This window comes from Mytilus edulis, chromosome 7, assembly GCF_963676685.1.
Source record: "Mytilus edulis chromosome 7, xbMytEdul2.2, whole genome shotgun sequence".
NCBI classification, from domain to species: Eukaryota; Metazoa; Mollusca; class Bivalvia; order Mytilida; family Mytilidae; genus Mytilus; species Mytilus edulis.
Window position 1 is genome coordinate 62,105,561 of NC_092350.1, and position 22,448 is coordinate 62,128,008.

Genomic DNA, 22,448 nt, shown 5'->3' on the forward strand with positions numbered 1-22,448 from the left:
TTACAAATTGTGACTTGTATAGCGAGTTGTATCATTGGCACCCATATAACATCTTCATATATTATAAGTTAGGTAAAACAAAAAGTCCAAAATAGGGGTGCAGCAGTCAAAAACCTTGCGTTATGAGCTTAGTAACTATAAAAAATAAAAAAGTCAATATCAACAAAAACACAAATAGGTATATATAGAAAACACACTGATTAACATACTTCATGTTTTTATGAACGACAAGTTTAAAGGAAAAAAAATCGTCAGAGAAACAAACCAGATGAAAATAGAGATAAATTAAATATGCTTATCCATTTTCTGACGTTTCTAATTTAGGTTACACCGTTGGTTTTCCTGTCTGATTGGTTTTACACTATTCATGTTGGGGCCCTTTAAAGCTTGCTTGTTGGTGTGACCAAAGGGTCAGTGTTGAAGGCCGTACTTTGACCTATAATGGTTCACTTTTACGAATTGTGACTTGAATGGAGAGTTGTCTTATTGGCACCTATACAACATCTTCTTAAATGCATATAATAGGTAAATATGTCAAAAATAGGGGTGCAGCATTCAACCTTGTGATATAATCTTAATAACTATAAAAAAAATAAAAAATATGTAAACATCACCAAAACACAAAAAGATATATAGACAAAGCACGCTAGCAAACATGAAAGACAAGAATACAAAAATGTACCATATCACAATAACACAATTATGGAATGTGTTAGTATCAAGGCACATCAAATGCATATTAGCAACAATATACTATAAAATAAAAGTAATATTCGCAAAGACGAATACATAATAATATAACACACTATTAAGATGATAAACAACATCAGTACCTACAATGCATACTGCAATAACATCCTGTATTGTTTGTGAAGTTGATGTGGAAAATTTATCAACAAAGTCTTTGTATGTTGAGATGAACTTTTTTAGAATAAGGATGACGTGTTTTGACATACCACTAGTTCATCAACTTTTTTCTCAGACACTGACGAATGCAGATGTTATTATATCACCTTCATTATAATTGATCGAACGTGACATGAAGTAATAAAGTTAATTTTCCTTTCAAAGCAAGAATAATAAATAACCCTGAAAAATCCTTATGTGCAGTCAATGAATATATCAATTTGTTTATTTGGTATGATTGCCAATTATGTAGCTTTCCCGAAGGACCACAGGACAAAAAAGTAAATTTCAAAACTCATTCTTATTGGGTTTTTTTTGGCGTCACTGAATGAATGAACGATCTTTATTATCATAAACAAACTACATATTAACAGAGAAGATAGTATTACAATAATAACAAATATTAAAATAGCATAAGTGAAATACGAATTATTATTAAGGGATATTATAATATATGTTTCATTGTATTTGGACAAAAGATAAATAAAGGCAGCAGTGTTTTTAACCAGGAGGAAAGCCTTTCAAATACATAGATTTAATAAATCTACACAGTTTATTAAACTCAACACAATTTTGGGTTGAACACACTTGTTTGTATTTCATAAAATTTAAGTTTTTACTGTAATATTGTGTAAAGTATATGCTTCCTTCATGTTTGATATAAGTACATGACATGATATCATGGTATTCATCATCGATGTCAGCTAAGTCAGAAAGGTGACACACTACTCGATGTCTTAGAATAGTGCGCCACTTTCCGTTCCAATTGGTAAACGGTTATATTTACATCTAAATTATCAGAAGGTAGTTAATAAATTAAATGGTAGTACTGATAACTGATATTAGTTTCAAATTGAAAAAAAAACCAACAGCATTTAACAATATATAACACAGTTGCATTGTTTATTTCGGTTGACTATGTTGACCATTCTTAAATAAAGTGGTTTCTGAATATTTGCTGAACACTGAATACGACCTAACGGTTTTTAAATAAGTTGTGATGGTTATTTACATTTTGATGTAAGTTTCTTATAAAATCATCATAGCAATTTACTCTCCAGGTCTGTCAATTTTTATTTCAATGAAGATTGATAATGCATTAAAAAAAGATGTAAAGTTTATTCCTAAGTGCGACTCATTTGTTACAAGTTTGGCTGTCAACAGCACAAGGGTAGTTCAAATGAATGAACCCTTCCAATGAATAACGTATGCAAGTCAAGAATATTTCACTCGAACCTCTGACCTCTATCTTCGTTAAAACACCTCTGATGTATGTGATGATTCCAATTGTATGTGAGTGGTAAACATTTCACCTATTAGAAAGATTTTCGGCGAGAATCTTGTAATTGCTTTGATCGCACATGAATAATTATTTCTAATTTCTATAGATGTTTATTATTTTGGAGGGCATTAACAAAGACAAAGAGAGAAAAGAATAAACCAGTTTACATCATGTCAGTGTGTATTCAATTACATCAATGGTTTGTCTGAGTTTAACATAATCGCATAAGAAAGCAGATGAGGTGTTCAATAACTTAAACACTGTTATGTATTAAGGCCTTAGTAACACTCCTTCATTAATGGTTGTAAATATTAAGTCACATTTCTAATATTTTCGTGTACATATAAATATTTGTTTATATTATTAGACTTTGATATATGTAATATACAAATAGGCAAACAGATGAGATATTCTTAAAACTGTAATGTATGAAGGCCTCAATTACTCTTTTCGATTAATGTCCTATTTCTATTACTTTCGTGTAAAGCTTTTAAAAATAAGTATTGGTAAAAAAGTGACACCTAACATCAATCCGAATTCAGAAAGCAACAAATCGTATTTGGAAGACTCCGTATACATACTTTTAGTATTTTATTGTAATTATATTACAAAATAATGATCACATGATGCTAGTATTACTTGACTTACAATTGCTTTGATTTTTACTCATAACATAATTACAGAAGTAACTGAGCTAATGAAAATCCACCACGCCTTCGACCATTTTTTTTTTTTTTTTTTTTTTTTTTTAAAGGTAAATCATGTTTTATTGATAGTTTTTCACATTTGTTAGTGGATACATCAAATACCGGTACCTTATCCCGGCCTCGTTAACCGTTATTAGTATATATTAAATTCTGTTAGTACTTGTTAGTTTAATTTGTCTGTAAAACATACATTTATAAATTATAATATAATCCAACACGCCTCCGACCATTTTGTTTTGTTCATATTGCATTGATAAAAGCCTTCAAATACGAGTCTCTGTGATCAAAGAAATGGCTAAACATGGCTAAGAAATTTGCATAAGAATTAAACATAAGCGAAGGGTGAAAAAAGCTGCAATGCAGCAAAATAAGCTAAAGTTTATGCTATCACAAGCTATAAAACAGGTTGTTAACATTTCGCATACAAAAATTAACTAATGACGAGCAATTAATATTATCCAGAGGTTTAAAATTCATTCCGTCACCGTCAGTCAAAAAGGAAAAGCAGGATTTATTTCATGATTTTAATGAACGAGGGACGAAAGATACCAGATGGACAGTCAACATCATAGATTGAAAATAAACTTACAACGCCATGGCTAAAAAATAAAAATACAAACAGACAAATAGTAGTACATAAGACACAACATAGAAAACTAAAGACAACTGGGTATGATCTCAACATACGTTACAAATGAAACTAAGCAAAATGACAATTATTCACACATATTAAAATAAGGACTACTAGCAGTTACTGACATGCCTGATCCAGACTTTAATTAACTTGATTAAAAAGTTATGTTCAGTATCATATCTTTCTATAAGAATATAATAAATACCATGCTAACAACTGTTTTCAGAAGGTTTTTTAATGCAAAGACCCAAGGAGTGAATCAATATCAAGTCCCCCCGAAAGAAGTCATCTGTAATGACTCGACAACGGTATCGTTACAATGTTGTTTATTCTTTAGTTTTCTATGTTGTGTCGTATGTGCTGTTGTTTGTTTGTCTTTTTCATTTTTAGTCATGGCGTTGTCAGTTTGTTTTAGATTTATGAGTTTGACTGTCCCTTTGGTATCTTTCGTCCCTCTTTTACAATATTTGTTAAGTCTTTTTAAAGGTTTGGTTAGCTTTTGAGGAGAATTGCGACATTTTCGTGCTTTGTTTAGAATATTACCATGATCATAGATTGGACGAGAATACTATTGATAGTCGTAACGTATCAATTGAGACATAAAAGTACAACAAATGCATGCAATATGTGCAGATCGTATGCTCCTGTTCAAGAAAAAAAATTAACATCTAATGTTTGAATATATACTCCTCAAATATAACAGGATTACAAATTTTGTTCACCAGTCTACAGAAGACTCGTCACGAAGGCTCAAATAAAAAAAAATCACAATAAAATTACCGCGATGATAATATTGTGTTGCTCATTTTGAGTTGACGAATACATGGATTTGAAGCATAAGTGAATGCATTTTTGTTGCCATGAATTATTAGCATCAGATCAGTGAACGAGAGGAAAACAATAGTATTTTCGAAGAATCATCATCCAAATTCAACATGTTAATTTTCTATAAAAAAACTAGCCATTCAATTTAATTTTTTTTAACTGGTCACAACCATATATCTTTTCTTCGATCTATGAGTTTGGCTGTCCCTCTGGTATCTTTCGCTCCTCTTTTCTAACATTGACTCTGATTTTTCCCAACTAGATTGTACTGTTACAGTATCTTTTGTTGTGTGTTTGTGTATACAACATTAGTAGAAGTATAGGGGAATGCTTTAGAAGTAATAAACACTGTTGAAGCCCGCAAGTATTTTGAATCTCGACCTTTGTACTTTTTGCATGTTTTTAGAGTTTAATGTGAAGTCCATCTTTGCTGCACTGGTAATTTTTGTTAAGCGTCCCCATGAAGCCCGCCGCTGTGTGTATTTCATACATTTTTCAAGATTGTTTTTCTAGAAATACAATCCAGATATCTTCAGGCAGATATACAGGCAGATATCGTCAGCTGCAATGTCTCGCCAATATAATCATTCAGGGGTATTTTATAAATGACACAGTTATTGATCAATAGATTTTAATGTTTTTCGACATCTCATAGATACCACGTTACTAAGTTTACATGTATCACTATCTATATCTACATAAATTATCATTCAAACGAAGATAGAAAAAAATGTTTTTTATTGGATAAAGAATAAGCAATATAATGAACGGTAAACATTTTTTTTTTAAATATGAAAGTGTAATTATGTGTCATTAGTAACAAGAAATGACACATACAGTAACTGATATAGGTAAAAAAAAAACCACCCAAATGTTATAAAATGCCTGTCAGAAGAAAAACATAATATAATTATTAGTAAATCTTACTCAATCTATAATTTAAAAAAAGACACTGCATTATTTGATCAAAAAATATTTTCACTTTCATTTAAAGCAATACATTTTCGATTGTATGCATCAAATCTTCGTGCAGTGTGATGGGCCTCGGCGCTCTAAGTAGTTGAACTATAGTCTGTCATCAGGAAATATGGCGGATGGTAGAGGTACAACCTTAGATCGTTGGGCAATTATCAACTGCAAGGTAATGGTTATCTTTGTTCAAGATCAATATTGTGTGTGTTCCATGCGTGCAGTCCCGTTGGTTGATATAGTGGAGCTTATGATTCTAATTTAAAAAAAAATTTATATTAAAGTTTTTTTTTTTAATTTGCTGATAACAAAATTCAAATAATGTTGAACAAATTTACAATATCAAACGAATTATACCAACAGATAAAAAGGATGCAATGTTGGCCCTCATGACTAGATGAGTAACAATGTTTTCTTTACTATACCAAAAACAGTTTAATCAAAAACAAATCACCGCCATTGTCTCTTCTTTGCAGGAAAATGAATGTAACAAATCACCGCCATTGCCTCTTCTTTGCAGGTAATTCTAATATGACGTGCTTCTTTAGCTTTGTAAACAACACTGTGATAAAATTCTCGATAAATTATACTTAGCGCAGACTCAGAGATATACATAATAATGGCTGTTACACTATACTTCCCATGTAAATCTACATATATTGGAACCTATTTGCAGACCCTTTGCCGATTTTATTGTTTTAAAAAGTGCAATTAAAAAAAGACAAAATAACTTTTATTCTTATTTGTATGCATAATAAAAAGAAGTAATGCACAAGAGCTCAGAGAAGTCAACAAAATAAAAATTAAATAAAAGTCCGCGAAAGTCTATTAATCTTTTTGGCGCATTTAAGTCATTTCAAAATATGACGTCATACAAATGAAACCGCTAAAGTTGAAAGTTTTCTGTTACGTGAACCATCGGAATTTGTATGATATTGTATTAAAACTGATTTTTTAGGTAGGTTTTGTTTTATTTTCTATTCTATTGCATTATTCGCATATTTACTCATTTCAGCAACTCAACATGGCGGCTCCTTAGTTACAAAATGTCAACTTTGGAATTGACGGAAGCTTATGAGAAAAACATGTAAATTAAAAATGGTATATGTTGGGTTTGAGAATTTAATAATTAAAAAGTTTTTTTTTCTAGCGGTTATTCACGAAATAACCTACGCAAGCTACATATTTATAAAGATATTTGAGATTTATCTATCAGGGAGTAAAAAGGAACAGCCACACACACACAGCATACCTACCCTCGCTTCAGTTTTTTGATGACCGTATTTGTCCTATTAGAATCGAAATAATTCATGGAAGCCATAGCTTGTTGGAAATTGACACATGGCTAACGCTCAGGATAAAATTCGAATATCACGGCCCAGGCCATGTGTAAATTTCCAAAAATCTGTGGCTTCCATGAATTATTTCTTAAATAAACATGATCAATGTAATGTAAACAAAAAACGAAATATATCAAAGGAATATTCAACCACATAAGTCAAAAATCAAATTACAACACCACGGCTAAAATAGAAACAGACCAATAGACAAACAACATTAGACAAAACACAAAATTGAAAACTAAAGAATGACCAACACGAACCAAACCTAACAATTATACAATTAACTGCAATATTTGAAAAGTAAAAAGAGTTACTGTAATACGGTGAGAATTGTTTGTTTGGATTAAGCAAATTAATATTGATTTTGTTTTAAAAGAAAATGTCACCACAATAGTGCTTGTCTAATAATCCCAAATTTCGGATCACATTTTACTAAGCATATATAAGATAAATTTGTTTCAGTCTAAAAGAAAAAGTAATAACATTTAAAAATAACACATTTGTATCGTCACATATATCTATCGAAAATCGACATGTGCTAAATTAAAACAACAGAAGTATACCACTGTGCGAAATTCATAAATAGATTGAGGAAAAAACAAATCATGAAAAATAAAGTTATACCGGATATTTAAAACAAATAGTGTGCAAAAAATTACAGTTATACTCCAATTGAAGGTTAATTTAAGCCAGTATTTATATGCAGTTGTTTCACTAGTATATTTTACGCTTATTTCATCATATAAACCTGGAATCCCTGTACGATTTGAACTCCTTCACACATAACGGTGTGGCTATTATACAAACTGCACTCTTTTGTTTCTGTGGAAATTACGAATACTTTACAGTTGTCAGAAATTTTGCAATACTGTGCACAATCAATTTTACTTCTTGATGCAAAGATCATCTTTTAGCTGAAGTGATGAAAAGATTAAATTTGGAATACATGCAACCAGTTCAATGTACATTCTTTTGCTGAATATCAGAAAACACGCACCTATTTGACACCTCCAATCTCGTTCTTTTTTGATAAATTTGATCCATCCGTGTTGTATGTTGTGCTTTGGTTTGTGGGTTATTGATGTTGGATATTATTCCGTTATCTATATGTCTGACTAGGCGAACATAAACAAAATGAAGTAACAAAAATGTTATGTGCATTATCCAATTTTATGATAATCAACTAAAAGGAGGCACAATTAAGGAATCAAAATGTAACACTACAATATGAATCTGACCTTAACAATATAAAGACGGAACATCAAAGACAACAGACTCAGAGCTTCGATTAACAAATAGATTTGTTCCCATACTGTGCACATTAACTTACACTTATTGATGGTAGGACTTGGTTTCCCGTTGCTGTAACGTTCGTGTTATTTTAGACTAACTTATACTAAACCCAACTTTGCTTATAAGGTAAATAGCCTGCAAATACGTTTAAAAAAATAATAAAACAAAGGCAAAGTTATATACATTTCAAATGCAACAGGAATCACTAAAACTTTTACAATTTTCAATAAAAAAAAAAGAATGCAAAGAAGCACTTTCAGCTTCAGTTGTAAAAGGAAGATTTTTTTTAATATATGCAATCATTTAAATATATATGTTTTTTCCTGATTAACAGGACACAATCAACTAGTTGACGCTTCCAATCTCGTTCTTATTTAGTAAATTTGAAACTATCAGTGTTGATTTTGTGCTTTGACTTGTGTGCTCTAAATGAATGTATGCGATTTCAGCATTAGTAAACGTTTCGTGTTTCTATTTCACAGAATTTATTCGGATACTATTTATTTTTACAATTATTTCTGTATCTATTTTCCGAACTTGGTAAAACATAATCGATATGAAGTAAAACAATGCTTTAGTATTATCCAATTATACGATAATTATCCGAAATTGGGCAAAATATAGAAATCAAAATGTAACACTAAAATATAAATCTGACCGCAATATATAAAGACATAACAGAAAATAAAACAAACACAGAGCTTTGATTGGAATAGAGATTTGTTTTTACGTTAAGAGACCGTATCACAAGAGATTTATGAAGATAAGTTAATAAAGGAATTAAGAACTATTTCATAATGATTTGATCGATTGATTGATTTTTGTTTGCTTTGATTTGGTGAAATGGAGGCAATCAACAGTGGAAACTTCCGAGGTAATGTAACATTGGATCGTCACTTTTCTTCATTTCTAAAAAGTTTTCAATACCAATAAATGATTCAATTCTGTAAATTTTAAAGTGTTTATATCCCAGTGGATTTTCATTCATTCTGGAAAGGAATTTATTTTATACATTTAGAAAAATATTGCTAATAAATTCAATAACACTTTTTTCAGTTTCACCGTGATATTATGAAAAAAAGAATATTTACTGAGGTTTCACACTATCATTATCATGTTATTCTTACAACCTTTTCTTAAAATGTCTTTTCACGATTCAGTCTTATTACCTGTTTTATATACTGATATTCTCCATCCTCCCCCACATATCTGTTCAGAATCGACAAGACACTCACAATCACAATCATAACCCGGTTTTTTGAAATAATCGGGTACATTTTCAGGGCCGTACCAATAAGGGTCATCACCACACCAACATTCCATACAATTCTAAAATAATTAAATCTGTATTGTAGATTCAGGTCAACAGTATGGATGTCTAAATCTAATAATAGCGCTTATGATAACGACGATTGGGACTGTTAACTTAATGTGGATTTATGTTAATGACAACTGTAAACCTAATGTATTGGGCTCTTTGTTTAAGAGCCTAGGTGGTCTAGTGGTCTAGCGCGTCGGACATAGTGCAATGCGATTTGGTGTCACGATGTCTCAGTAGCATGACTTCAAATCCTGGCGAGGGAAGTTCTTGCCTGGCCGGGATTCGAACTCATGCTACTGAAATACAATGGCACCAAATCGCATTGCACTATGCCTGACGCGCTAGACAACCGGACCACCTAGACTCTTAAATAATAAAGATTTAGGTAGCTGAATGTTACCTTTCCCTGTCAGTTTTTATTTAACGTCGTACATGATGTATAAGGCATGGAGATGGACTTCTTACAGATCAGCTGAATTATCTATCGTAGAGAATTTTACAAACTTATGTAGGATACAGTCACAGAAAAAAAAATCTTATTCTAAGTACGTCTCAACCAGTGACAACTCTACAACAGATTTTTTCCATCAGATCAACATTGATGGTGATACAAGGCTGAAACACACATTCTGTATATATAATTCGTCTAAATATTAGCGCAACAATGTTAAATCTGTATTTTTTTTGTTCTTCCTTGACCAGGATTCGAACTCATGTTACTGATATATCGTGGTACCAAATCGTTGCACTATGCCCGACGCGCTAGATCACCTAGGCTCTACAATGATAAATTTTTAGATGGCCGGGTGTAACCTTTCCTCGTCAGTTTTTTTTTTACCTAGCTTCGTACAGTACATTATTGTCTTTGGAGGATAAAGTGTTTAATATATCCTTGGATTATTACAACAATACCTGCGTTCCGGAGTACATGAAACCCTGTTCTTTACAGTGAAGCAAACACATGTTGTTTTCCATATCTGGTGGATGACTTCCGTTATTCAACAAATATTTATAAGGAAACAGTCTTGTGTATGTATCAATGAAACATCCAACGTAATCATTGCTACCTGTTCAACAGACAATTCAATACCTATTAGAAGTTAACACGGACATATTGGCAAAGACAAAACACAACGTAAGTGTTACATACGTAGTGTAATACTTTTCAAACATGTAATTTACTGTCCATGTAATTGAGAAAGACTCATTTATTTTGAGCAATGCACATTTGAAATCGGCTAAAAGTAACAAAAATGTTAACAATATAAGAAGTTGAAGACCCCCATAATTTCTGTATTGTCGTGAATAATATCTTGCCGTTGAAAAAAGACGATGTTGTTTTATGAAATTTGATAAAATCGAGAGAAAAATAGAAATAAACAGGTATCATATTGGATCAATATATATGAAATATTAAAAAAAAAGAACTTACCAATAACTTGTACCTGACACTAAAAAATAAACAGTTACAATACAAAACTTAATACTTTTACAATTACGTTTTTCATCGAATAAACTTGAGAATTAATGTTTAGGAAGCTTAAGACGTGTAAAACAAGAAAGGAATACATACAAAGCCAAAAACATGCAAAGCCTTATGACGTTATCTTAAATACATTGATGACCAGCCTTATTTTCAGTTCAATAATATGATTCAGTGACTTTTATTTCAAGTAAAATGCAATCATACTTATAACAAAAGGAACGGTTAATATCAGGTTGGTATTTTTTCCTTATATGACACTTCTTCAGCCACTGTATCGTCGTCATGGTTTTAATTCATATGAATGGACCTAAACGAACACGCCAAGTCTCTTACTATGTTATTATATTATCATGCTGATATGGATCACAGTCCGTACAATTCATGCCAAATAAATACATTAAAACTACTGTGCCGCAAAACAGTCAATGAAGGCTGTTCGAAACGATCAAAACCCCAACATTTTAAGGAGCAGAAATTATGAAAAAAAACATTTACTTACTTTAAAGATGTAAGAAATCGATAAAGATTAAACTTCCACATGTTCAACGATAGAAAATAATCTAATATATTGTTAAACAGTATTTCATTCTTTTTTTGTAACTCTTTGTTTAGAAAGGTAAATTAATATGGAAAGTAATGTTTAGTTGGAAACAAGTTTTGTATTTTTTTTTTAAATGATGTTTCTGTATTTAACCGTCAAATTATAATGAGATAAATCACATATATTATACTGTCGTGTAATCAATTAAGTATCATTACATAAACGATACCAACTGTTCTGCACCAGATACGCATTCCGACAATCAATGTATATTCAGTGATGCTCGGGACCAGAATATAAATTTTAAAGCTTATTCAAAAGGTGATTGCTACAACTCAAAAAAGACATAAAGGTACAGCGAACAAGGAATTAGAGCTTTGCATGGAGATACATTCCTGAATTTAAAATAATTTACAATTTTGGTAACAGCAATTTCAAAACACAAAATTCGTATGTTCATGCCAGTATCGAATTCTTGACAATAAGGCTGTTAATACCTTCGGGGACTATTAGTCAACCAGTATAGGCATATAACCAGTAGCTATAAGAACATACAACACTTTTGTCATCAGGAAAATTTCTCAAGAATTTTAACGTTTCATAGTAGACATAAATACTATCAAAATAATATATTTAGATTGTGTCTATACTGGAGTGTTTGTGCATTTTGTCCCAATGAGTTAAATCAGCAACCTGGTAAACATTGTTTTAGACCAGTTCATTAAACATCAATTCTTTTAAGCAGTGTCTACAGCTGTGATATTTCTTAAATATACATGTACTATAGAGGATGTTCACTTGTTTTGTTTTTGACTTATTGATATTCCAAATCCACTGATTTTATCTATGTAGTGTCATAAAAAAACGGTTACCCTACTCTACTTTTCATAATGTTATTCAATGTAAATAAAAAATGTCATTGTTTAAAGTCTCATGAAATCCTAACTATATTTTCATAGTTTCTGAAATCTAGATACACTTATATAATGCCAAATTCCAAATGACCTTTATTTCAAAAACATGGACACCGATATTTGTTAATCTTCATTAAAATACTTTATTTTGTGTTTTTAAACCTAATATTGAACACACTAGGTCTTATAGGATGCAACTATAATATCATAAAAGTTATCAAAGGTACCAGGATTATAATTTAGTACGCCAGACGCGCATAAATTGTCAATGAGAAATAGATAAATTCTTCAAATATGCAAAATAATTAGCGTTACAGTCGGTGCTAAGCTCTCAAAACTGAATATAATAATAAGTATACACTAAATAGACTAACATAATATTACTTTCAATGATTCTGCAGAGTAAACACACATCAACAACCAAAACAGTTGCATAGCCATGATACTTTTTACGAATCTAAACGACAGAATGAATGTTAGATTTAAGGAGCTCCTTTTAACAAAAAAACGATAACTTCATATCTGATATACTATAGTCTCAAACAATTATAAATTACAGATCTGAAAGCCGAATAATGAATTTTTTTCTTATTTTATCAATGCATACTTACAAAGCTTATAAACGGAAAAAGTACTTAACTGCAAGTCATATTAAAAAGACCAATGTCTATATTAATGGTCTTTTTCATAGATAAGTATCTTAAACATACATGTTGAACAATAAGTAATACAAGTTTACGTTTCCGATTTCGCACAAAAAAAGACGTCAATTGGAAAAGTTCACTCTTATTGTAAAATTAAAACGTTTGTTCACTTATTTGAACAAAGAATTGATTAAATACAATGTAAAAGCTTATTTTCATACTTAAGAATTGTCATAAAATTGGAAAGCAAAAGGTGTAAACGATTTTTATCTGAAAGCAATGCATTTAATAGATAAAATATATATATCAATGAAGTTTCATAGTGTTATCTGTATTTGTCTTAGTGCAGTGTAGCTTTCAATGTTTATCATGGTTTCATTGATATCTTGTTAGCGTGAACCGATATTTATACATTCCGCAATGTGTTATTTTGCTATAGTATTTTTTTTTGGGGTATTATTGTCTTTTCATTTTTGCTTGTGTGCTTTGTCAACAGACAGTCTATGTGTTTTTGTTTAACTTTTATAGGACTTACATCAAAGCTTTGACAAAGATGGTCGTTTAAAACATTTTTACGACAAAATAGATGATAACAGCTTCAAATTATGAACATTTTAATTTTTATGCAGCACTTACATCAAAGCTTTGACAAATATGGTCTTTTAAAACATTTTTTTACGACAAAATAGATGATTACAGCTTCGAATTGTGAACCTTTTAATTTTTATGCAGCACTTACATCAATACTTTGACAACGATGATCGGTTAAAATACTTGTTTACGACAAAATAGATGATTACAGCTTCCAATTGTGAACCCTTTAATTTCTATGCATCAACATTCCATCAGCACCTACATATTGATTATATATCTCGGAGCGGATACGATGTCCCAGGATTTCCTATGATAATTTCCTTTATAGATGGTTAATATTCAAATGAATCTCTAAAACCAACATCTCCAAGTGGTGAAGTTGACATCATCTCATTATAAGGTTTATGGACTCAATCGCTAGTTGTGTGACCGTTGTGTAATATCTGTTTCATGTTCATGATGTGGTAACTACAATTCCGTTCCTTTTCCCAAATGGGACCTAATGAATTATATATATTATCGTGTTTGTACTAAAATAAGCAACACCACGGTTGACAAAGATGTAGCAGGATCTGCTAACCCATTTTCTTAATTAAATGGATATTTGAATAGATTTTACTCACATTCCTAGTTTAACATGTATTTAACATGTTTAATTCCGAATCATGAATTTCGTTTTTATGAATTGAAATGTTTTATTGTATTCTTGAAAAAAAATGTAGAAAGTGGACTAAATGGCATTCGATAAATGCTGACGATAATTTTGATATTTCTGTTATATATATAAATCGTCGTCATTTTGGATTCCATCAATTTTATGATGAAAGGGCGACAGACTAAACCCAACGATTACGAAATATAAAGACAACAAAAACCCTAGGATGAACATGGAAACTGTGAAAAGTTCGTCGATTTACTTGTATAAAGATTTAAAAAAAATTAAAACTAATACCTTAAACGACAGGGGGGTAGGGGTGGGGGAGGGGGTTGACTTACCCATTTTAATATAACATTCACTGAAATTCAGTACCTAGTTATATAAATATATTATGTATATTTATACCTAATATGATGGACTTGATAAATATTTAATTGTGAATAGAAATTGTTGCAGACCAACTTTAAGTTAGTGGTCGTCATTCGTTTATGTGTTACATAATTGTTTTTCGTTCATTTATTGTACTTAAATTAAGCTGAGTTTTCTCGTTTGAATTGTTTTACATTGTCATTTAGGGGTATTTTGTAGCTGACTGTGCAGTATGGACTTATTGCATTGTTGAAGGCCGCACGATGACCTGTAGTTGTTAATGTCTGTAATATTTTGGTCTCTTGTGGAGAGTTGTCTCATTTTCAACCATGGCATCTTCTCTTTTTATTTCTAATTCTCTTCAAAGAATATTTCTGAAGCAGGTATCAGATACCATAGATATGAGCCAGTATTTATTATTATAATACACGTTAAAATGCCATGTTTTTATTGGCTTATACGAGGGTGTTAATTTACTCTATTACATGGCTGAGAGGGTGACAATTTTTTGAATGTTACCTACCCTCTCATCTAGACCAATCAAAAATCGATAATTTAAGGGACAATGAATTGAATTTACATCAAGTTATTAGATACAATGCTTAAGTTCTACCTTTTTGCTCAGATTATATTATTTGACTGTTAACATAGAAAAATAAAACATCTTGCTTCACTTCTGTTGATTTTTCTAATACCCGTAACGTTGTTATATAAGTGACGTCATAGAAAAATACTTTTAGATATAATTCATCTGTAAAAGACAATAATGATAGGACATTCTGTATAATAAATAAAATAACATATAGCTGAGAGGGTGATAAAGGGATTGGTACCCTTCGAAAAAGCATGTTCGAATGTTTTCTCGGGGTAAAAATCTGCTCTATCACCCTGTCAGATATGTGTTATTCATATAATGTATACGTACAGGAAATTAAACGATGTCTGTAGGAAACGAATTTCAATGTGAATTTGAATGTATCACTTGTTTTCATCAACGGATTTTGTAAATAACAGACCTAAAATTGAACCTGTCCTTGTAAGAACATGTTTTCACTGTGTTTTTTTCCTACATGATAGTGGTGTTAACATTTGCACAATATTTTCTTTCGATTTTTTCAGAAAGGATACTTGCTGGGATGTATGTGCGAAAAATGGCTTTCGTTTAAACATGATGTGTTTAATGTACATACGAAATAAACATCGAAGTCTGTTAGAATCGTTGTGTTTATACCAATAGACATTTGATATGTTCCGTCCTGTTAGGTGTCGAATTGACAGAAAAATGTAAATTGAAAAGAGACAATTAATATAAAAATAAACATATCCCATATCTTTTTCTATTTATTTCTAAAGGGGTTAAACAATAAACAAGGACAGACGTAATGTAGTGGTAATGGTATCTGACTACGTACACAGAGGTTCCAGGTTAGATCCCTGTCCCCTGGAGAACATTTCAAGGAATGATTTTTTGGCTCTCTCTTGACACCACTTGCGCGTATGGTCTTGAGAAACTATGATAGTCCGTTGGAAAGGGGTTAGAACAACCGACCCGTAATAAGAGAGAGCAATATCTCTTGCATTTTAAATACACCCCAATAGATTTCGATAAAAAAAAAACAAAAAAAAACAGGCGTATGCCACTACACAAGGCAGCACTCGCATCCGAAAGGTGGAAAGGGAAACTTTTTGGAATATTGATCCTCTATACTCTTCAACTTTGTTTTGTTTTGTGACAATATGATGGGCTTAATATATATATATATATATATATATATATATATATATATATATATATATATATATATATATATATATATATATATATATATATATATATATATATATATATATATATATATATATCAATTATTGGCGTAAAAGTCAGCATTTCGTGCGTAAAAATGACCACCAAAGTAGGCACGGGGTTTAACTATGCATTTCCCTGCATACTTAAACTGTAACGATATATTTCTCTATGAAAAACTTATTTGTTCATTGAATTACGGTATTATTTTTAAAGGCTTTTACATTATCTTCCACATGCACAAAAAATTAGCTCAATTGCGTTTATTTTCGCGAAATGCCGACACTTCGAAATTTCAAGACGTATATATGATGACTTATGCGCTTGCTTAAAACATATAACTTAAGAGTGCACGGTCTTTAATCATATATATCTCATTTAAACTGATTTATATATTGCTTTTTATTTATGAAATAGATAAAGTGTAAAATACCTTAATTTTTGGTTAAATTATATAAAGCCAACTTTCTTAGTTAAAAAGATATATTTAATAAACCGATATATACGCCTCGTTAAAAGGGGTTTTTTTTCTAGCAATGAATCTCACGTGATTAAATACGTCACATGTAATGTGAAGGACATTTGATATCATGTACAGTCTGTAGAAAATGAAAGTTATATATTTTGAGATTTACACTATATTACGAGTTTATCAAGGTATGAGAATTCCAAATAGGATTTTATTTGTATTATTTGTTTATTGTCAGTATAATAGATATAATAGATAGGTATTAAATGCATCTAGTTGTTATTTTGGGCTAGATGAGCTCTTGACCTACTTTACGTAATAAATAACAATAGCTTATTTAGCGTAGATTTATCACAGACCCTGGCGGATCTAGAAATTTTCATAAAGTAGGGGCCCGCTCTAGTTATTCTTTAGTGATTCCAAAGCGGCGGATTCAAAAGGGGTAAGATTTTTTGTTTTCCTATATAATCCCCCTTTTTTTGTCCTGGTTTAGGAACCCCTTTTTAAAATGACTTGATCCGCCTGTGTTCCCTTTATATTCAACCAATTTTTCAGAAATAGAACCCTGCGCCCCCTTAAATCTACCTCTGGGCTCTGGGTTATATCTCCAATTGAGGTCATATTAGAGAAATCAGGTGTACAAACACCAAAGTAGGCACGGGGTTTAAGTATGCATTAATTTCCCTCTATACATAAACTGTAACGATATATTTTATATATGTATTGCTTTTTATTTATGAAATAGATAAAGTGTAAGATACCTTAATTTTTTGTTTAAATTAAGTAAAACCAACTTTCTTAGTTTAAAAAGATATATTTAATAAACCGATATACGCCTCGTTAAAAGTTTTTTTTTATAGCAATGAATCTCACGTGATTAAATACTTTATTACAATGATTTTTATAATTGTTACAATAATGAAACAATAATGACACAAATCATAAACATGAATTTAACTATTTCTTAGATGTTAATCTACAACCAGATCAGAGCCATATACATAAAAAGGCACAACAATATATTTATTAGCTAGATGAGCTGTTGACCTACTTAACGTAATAAATAACAATAGCTTATTTAGATTTAAATTTATCACAGACCCTGGCGGATCTAGAAATTTTCATAAAGTAGGGGCCCTCTCTAGTCATTCTTCAGTGATTCCACAGTGGCGGATTCAAAAGCGGTAAGATTTTGTGTTCCCTATATAATCCCCCCTTTTTTGTCCTGGGTTAGGAACCCCGTTTTAAAATGACTTGATCCGCCTGTGTTCCCTTTATATTCAACCAATTTTTCAGAAATAGAACCCTGCGCCCCCTTAAATCTACCTCTGGGCTCTGGGTTATATCTCCAATTGAGGTCATATTAGAGAAATCAGGTGTACAAACACCAAAGTAGGCACGGGGTTTAAGTATGCATTTCCCTCTATACATAAACTGTAACGATATATTTTTATATATATAATGCTTTTTATTTATGAAATAGATAAAGTGTAAGATACCTTATTTTTTTGTTTAAATTAAGTAAAACCAACTTTCTTAGTTTAAAAAGATATATTTAATAAACCGATATACGCCTCGTTAAAAGGTTGTTTTTTTATAGCAATGAATCTCACGTGATTAAATACGTTATTACAATGATTTTTATAATTGTTACAATAATGAAACAATAATGACACAAATCATAAACATGTATTTAACTATTTCTTAGATGTTAATCTACAACCAGATCAGAGCCATATACATAAAAAGGCACAACAATATATTTATTAGCTAGATGAGCTGTTGACCTACTTAACGTAATAAATAACAATAGCTTATTTAGATTTTAATTTATCACAGACCCTGGCGGATCTAGAAATTTTCATAAAGGAGGGGCCCTCTCTAGTCATTCTTCAGTGATTCCACAGTGGCGGATTCAAAAGCGGTAAGATTTTGTGTTCCCTATATAATCCCCCCTTTTTTGTCCTGGGTTAGGAACCCCGTTTTAAAATGACTTGATCCGCCTGTGTTCCCTTTATATTCAACCAATTTTTCAGAAATAGAACCCTGCGCCCCCTTAAATCTACCTCTGGGCTCTGGGTTATATCTCCAATTGAGTTCATATTAGAGAAATCAGGTGTACAAACACCAAAGTAGGCACGGGGTTTAAGTATGCATTTCCCTTTATACATAAACTGTAACGATATATTTTTATATACATAATGCTTTTTATTTATGAAATAGATAAAGTGTAAGATACCTTATTTTTTTGTTTAAATTAAGTAAAACCAACTTTCTTAGTTTAAAAAGATATATTTAATAAACCGATATACGCCTCGTTAAAAGGTTGTTTTTTTTATAGCAATGAATCTCACGTGATTAAATACGTTATTACAATGATTTTTATAATTGTTACAATAATGAAACAATAATGACACAAATCATAAACATGAATTTAACTATTTCTTAGATGTTAATCTACAACCAGATCAGAGTCATATACATAAAAAGGCACAACAATATATTTATTAGCTAGATGAGCTGTTGACCTACTTAACGTAATAAATAACAATATCTTATTTAGATTTAAATTTATCACAGACCCTGGCGGATCTAGAAATTTTCATAAAGTAGGGGCCCTCTTTAGTCATTCTTCAGTGATTCCACAGTGGCGGATTCAAAAGCGGTAAGATTTTGTGTTCCCTATATAATCCCCCCTTTTGTCCTGGGTTAGGAACCCCTTTTTAAAATGGGTTGATCCGCCTGTGTTCCCTTTATATTCCACCAATTTTTCAGAAATAACACCATGCTCCCCCTTAAATCCACCTCTGGGCTTTGGGTTATATCTTCAATTGAGGTTATATTAATGCAGTTTTCATCACTTATTTTTCAAGATTCATCATAACACAAGTTCTATATCTAATAATGTATATGGCTGAATCCGCCCCTGTAGAAATTATCTTTCTGAAACACAAAATGCAATTAACTTTTACACATCTAGTGTATGACAGATCTTAAAACTTTTCCAACTGAAGCCAGACGCCAGAATTTTTTTTTTCTCATAGTGGTGTGAACATGATTGTTGTTCCCATAATACTTGTTCCCCCTGAAACAAGTCTTTGAATGGTAATTAGTTCTTTGGAACAAACATAACATAATTTTATTTCCACCTTCTTAAGATATTTTCCTGGAACTAAAATGTTATATGGTTTCATAATATCTGTTCTTTTAGAGAGAGTGTCATTTGATTTTTTACACTTGATCACACCTTAGTTGATATTCACCTCACATTTCATTTACCTGGACATGAAGTACATACAAAGAACATGAAGAGTGGGCAAGAAAAGGGGAACGCGAACCCTGGAACACATTTTTTTTTTTAAATCTCCGGACTGACTTTAAATTTAGTCCCTGTTTATTTTTTAATAGACTGTGAGAGAAATCAGGTGTACAAACAAGAAACACGAGGCCGGGATAAGGTACCGGTACTTCATGTATCTCTAACAAATGTAAAATTCAAAAAAAATATTATAACACTAAAAAAAACATTTTAAAAAGAGATACTGAAATGTTTTATTTAGTGTATAAAGTGCTTTTTCAAAACTAATATATTTTCTCGTTTCAGCTGAAAGTACCTCTCTTATAACTGTTTATGTGCTGCTTAAAAATATATTGCAGCACTTCACAGTTGCTTGAAAGGTTGAAAATGTCATCATGCAGAAATTAGAGCAGATTCCTCAGATTAAAATCATTGAAAATGGATAGATGCACTGGTCCTGGTGGTATACATCGATACAATTAATCTTAATTACATTTGGAATGAAAATTGTCTCCTTTTTTGGTTTCTTGCACGATAAAACCAATACTTAAAGTGAGTCACTGGTTAAAAGTAATGTTTATCCCATTCTTAAACCAATGCATGTATATCATCAATTTAGTCTTCTGTGCATTTCTAACGCAAAATAAGGCAAAATGTTTGGTCCGATTTGATTCTGTTATTACAAACTTTTTAAACAAATTACTTCCCTTTGTCAATCTTAGACTGGTTCCATACCGGACAATATTGGCTTTTGCCAATGCAAAGTATGATGAATTGAAAATGATGTATCGGCGGTTAAACTAATTTTGTATGAAAAATAATTTCTGATGTCGTAACTATTTATCTAAACAACAAATTAATGTAATTAAAAGATTTCAAAACCTAAGATTACGCACAGGTAAATTTGCTGTTCCTGCTAGCTCTCCATTGTTAATGAAAAAAATGAATGTCCCTCATAATGGAGACAACTAAAAAAAGGGTATCTAATTACAGGGTCGGGAATTGGCAAATGGACTATAATAATGGTTTTTTTCTGCTTATCATGTTTGTGGCTTTGATCTTGTTGTACGTGGTTTAACATGATGATGATGGAAGTGTTTAACGACATTGACTGGATATACATCCCGCGGGCAATTGGTGAGCTTTAGATATTTTCTGCAGTTGGTAATCACAAGGATTTGTATAGTAAGACTTACTATACAAATCCTTGGTAATCAGCAACAGGTTGAAGGCCGCTATTTTGTTGCACGACCATCTTGGTTATGCTGAGTTATTTTTGGTTTGTTTACTCTTTTGATGTTTCTTTTGTACTTCACAACGGCTACTTTCAGGCCCAGGTTGGTTAGCTTGATAGCCCGCTAACAACGATGATGGCGTACTAGTCTACCAGTTTCTGACGTAGTAATAACGATGACAGGTAGCATAATCAGTACCAAAGTCGTGAGACAGTTAAATGAATGTCCATTATTCAACACCTCGGTTACAGCTCTCGGGCGTTTGTCGTCATAACACTCCCCCATCAAAAAAAGAATTTTGGAGTGTATACTGACGCGGGTTGGTTTCTGTCATCGAAAGAAGTAGGTCGTTAATACATCTAATAATAAAAATTCTTAATTTTTGAAGCAAGAATAAAACTAAAATTTTCATCGCACGAAATTAAAATAAAATATAGTGTACGAAAATCCATACAAATAAAATATTAAATAACGATATGTTTTGTTTCTATTAAGTTAATGAAATGAAATGAATAGACAACTTTCGAGTTCGATGCATTTCCGTCAAAAACTCTGGTTTTAGTGAACGTCATTTGTGCGTTTAGGGGCGTCGTCACTTCCATTCAAATGTTGAGCGAGTGGTTGGAAAACTATACTTATATTGTACGAATTATTCGGCAAATTGAATTCTCAAAATTGACAATCAGCACTACTGTCATTAGGGAATTGTCATTAAGTACCTATATAACAAGCATTATTTCTAGTTTATCCTGCATAATGACGATCACTAAGATGCTTGATGAACGTTAATAGTGCAGGGATACAGGCGATCCCCTCTATCTGGTAAATGACGTCATAAAGGCGCGTATAATTGACGAGTTTTTTCCGGTGACGGATGAACTCGAAAGTGGTCTATTGAATTAACATTTCCAAACTATATATGTAGATTTCTCATATTTCTCGACTGTCTTCAATTATTACAAACAAAAAGGAAAATGTTTATTTAGCGGTTTTTTTCTAAAACAATATATCTTCATTGTTTTTTGATATTCCAAAAGACATCTTATTTTGTTTGTTTGCCAAACTTACTTGTATGCGGTTAGTACCATCACCAATAACTACTAAAGACCATATGACCTAATAAACAACAACAAATGGAAGTTTTTAACGACCTTGA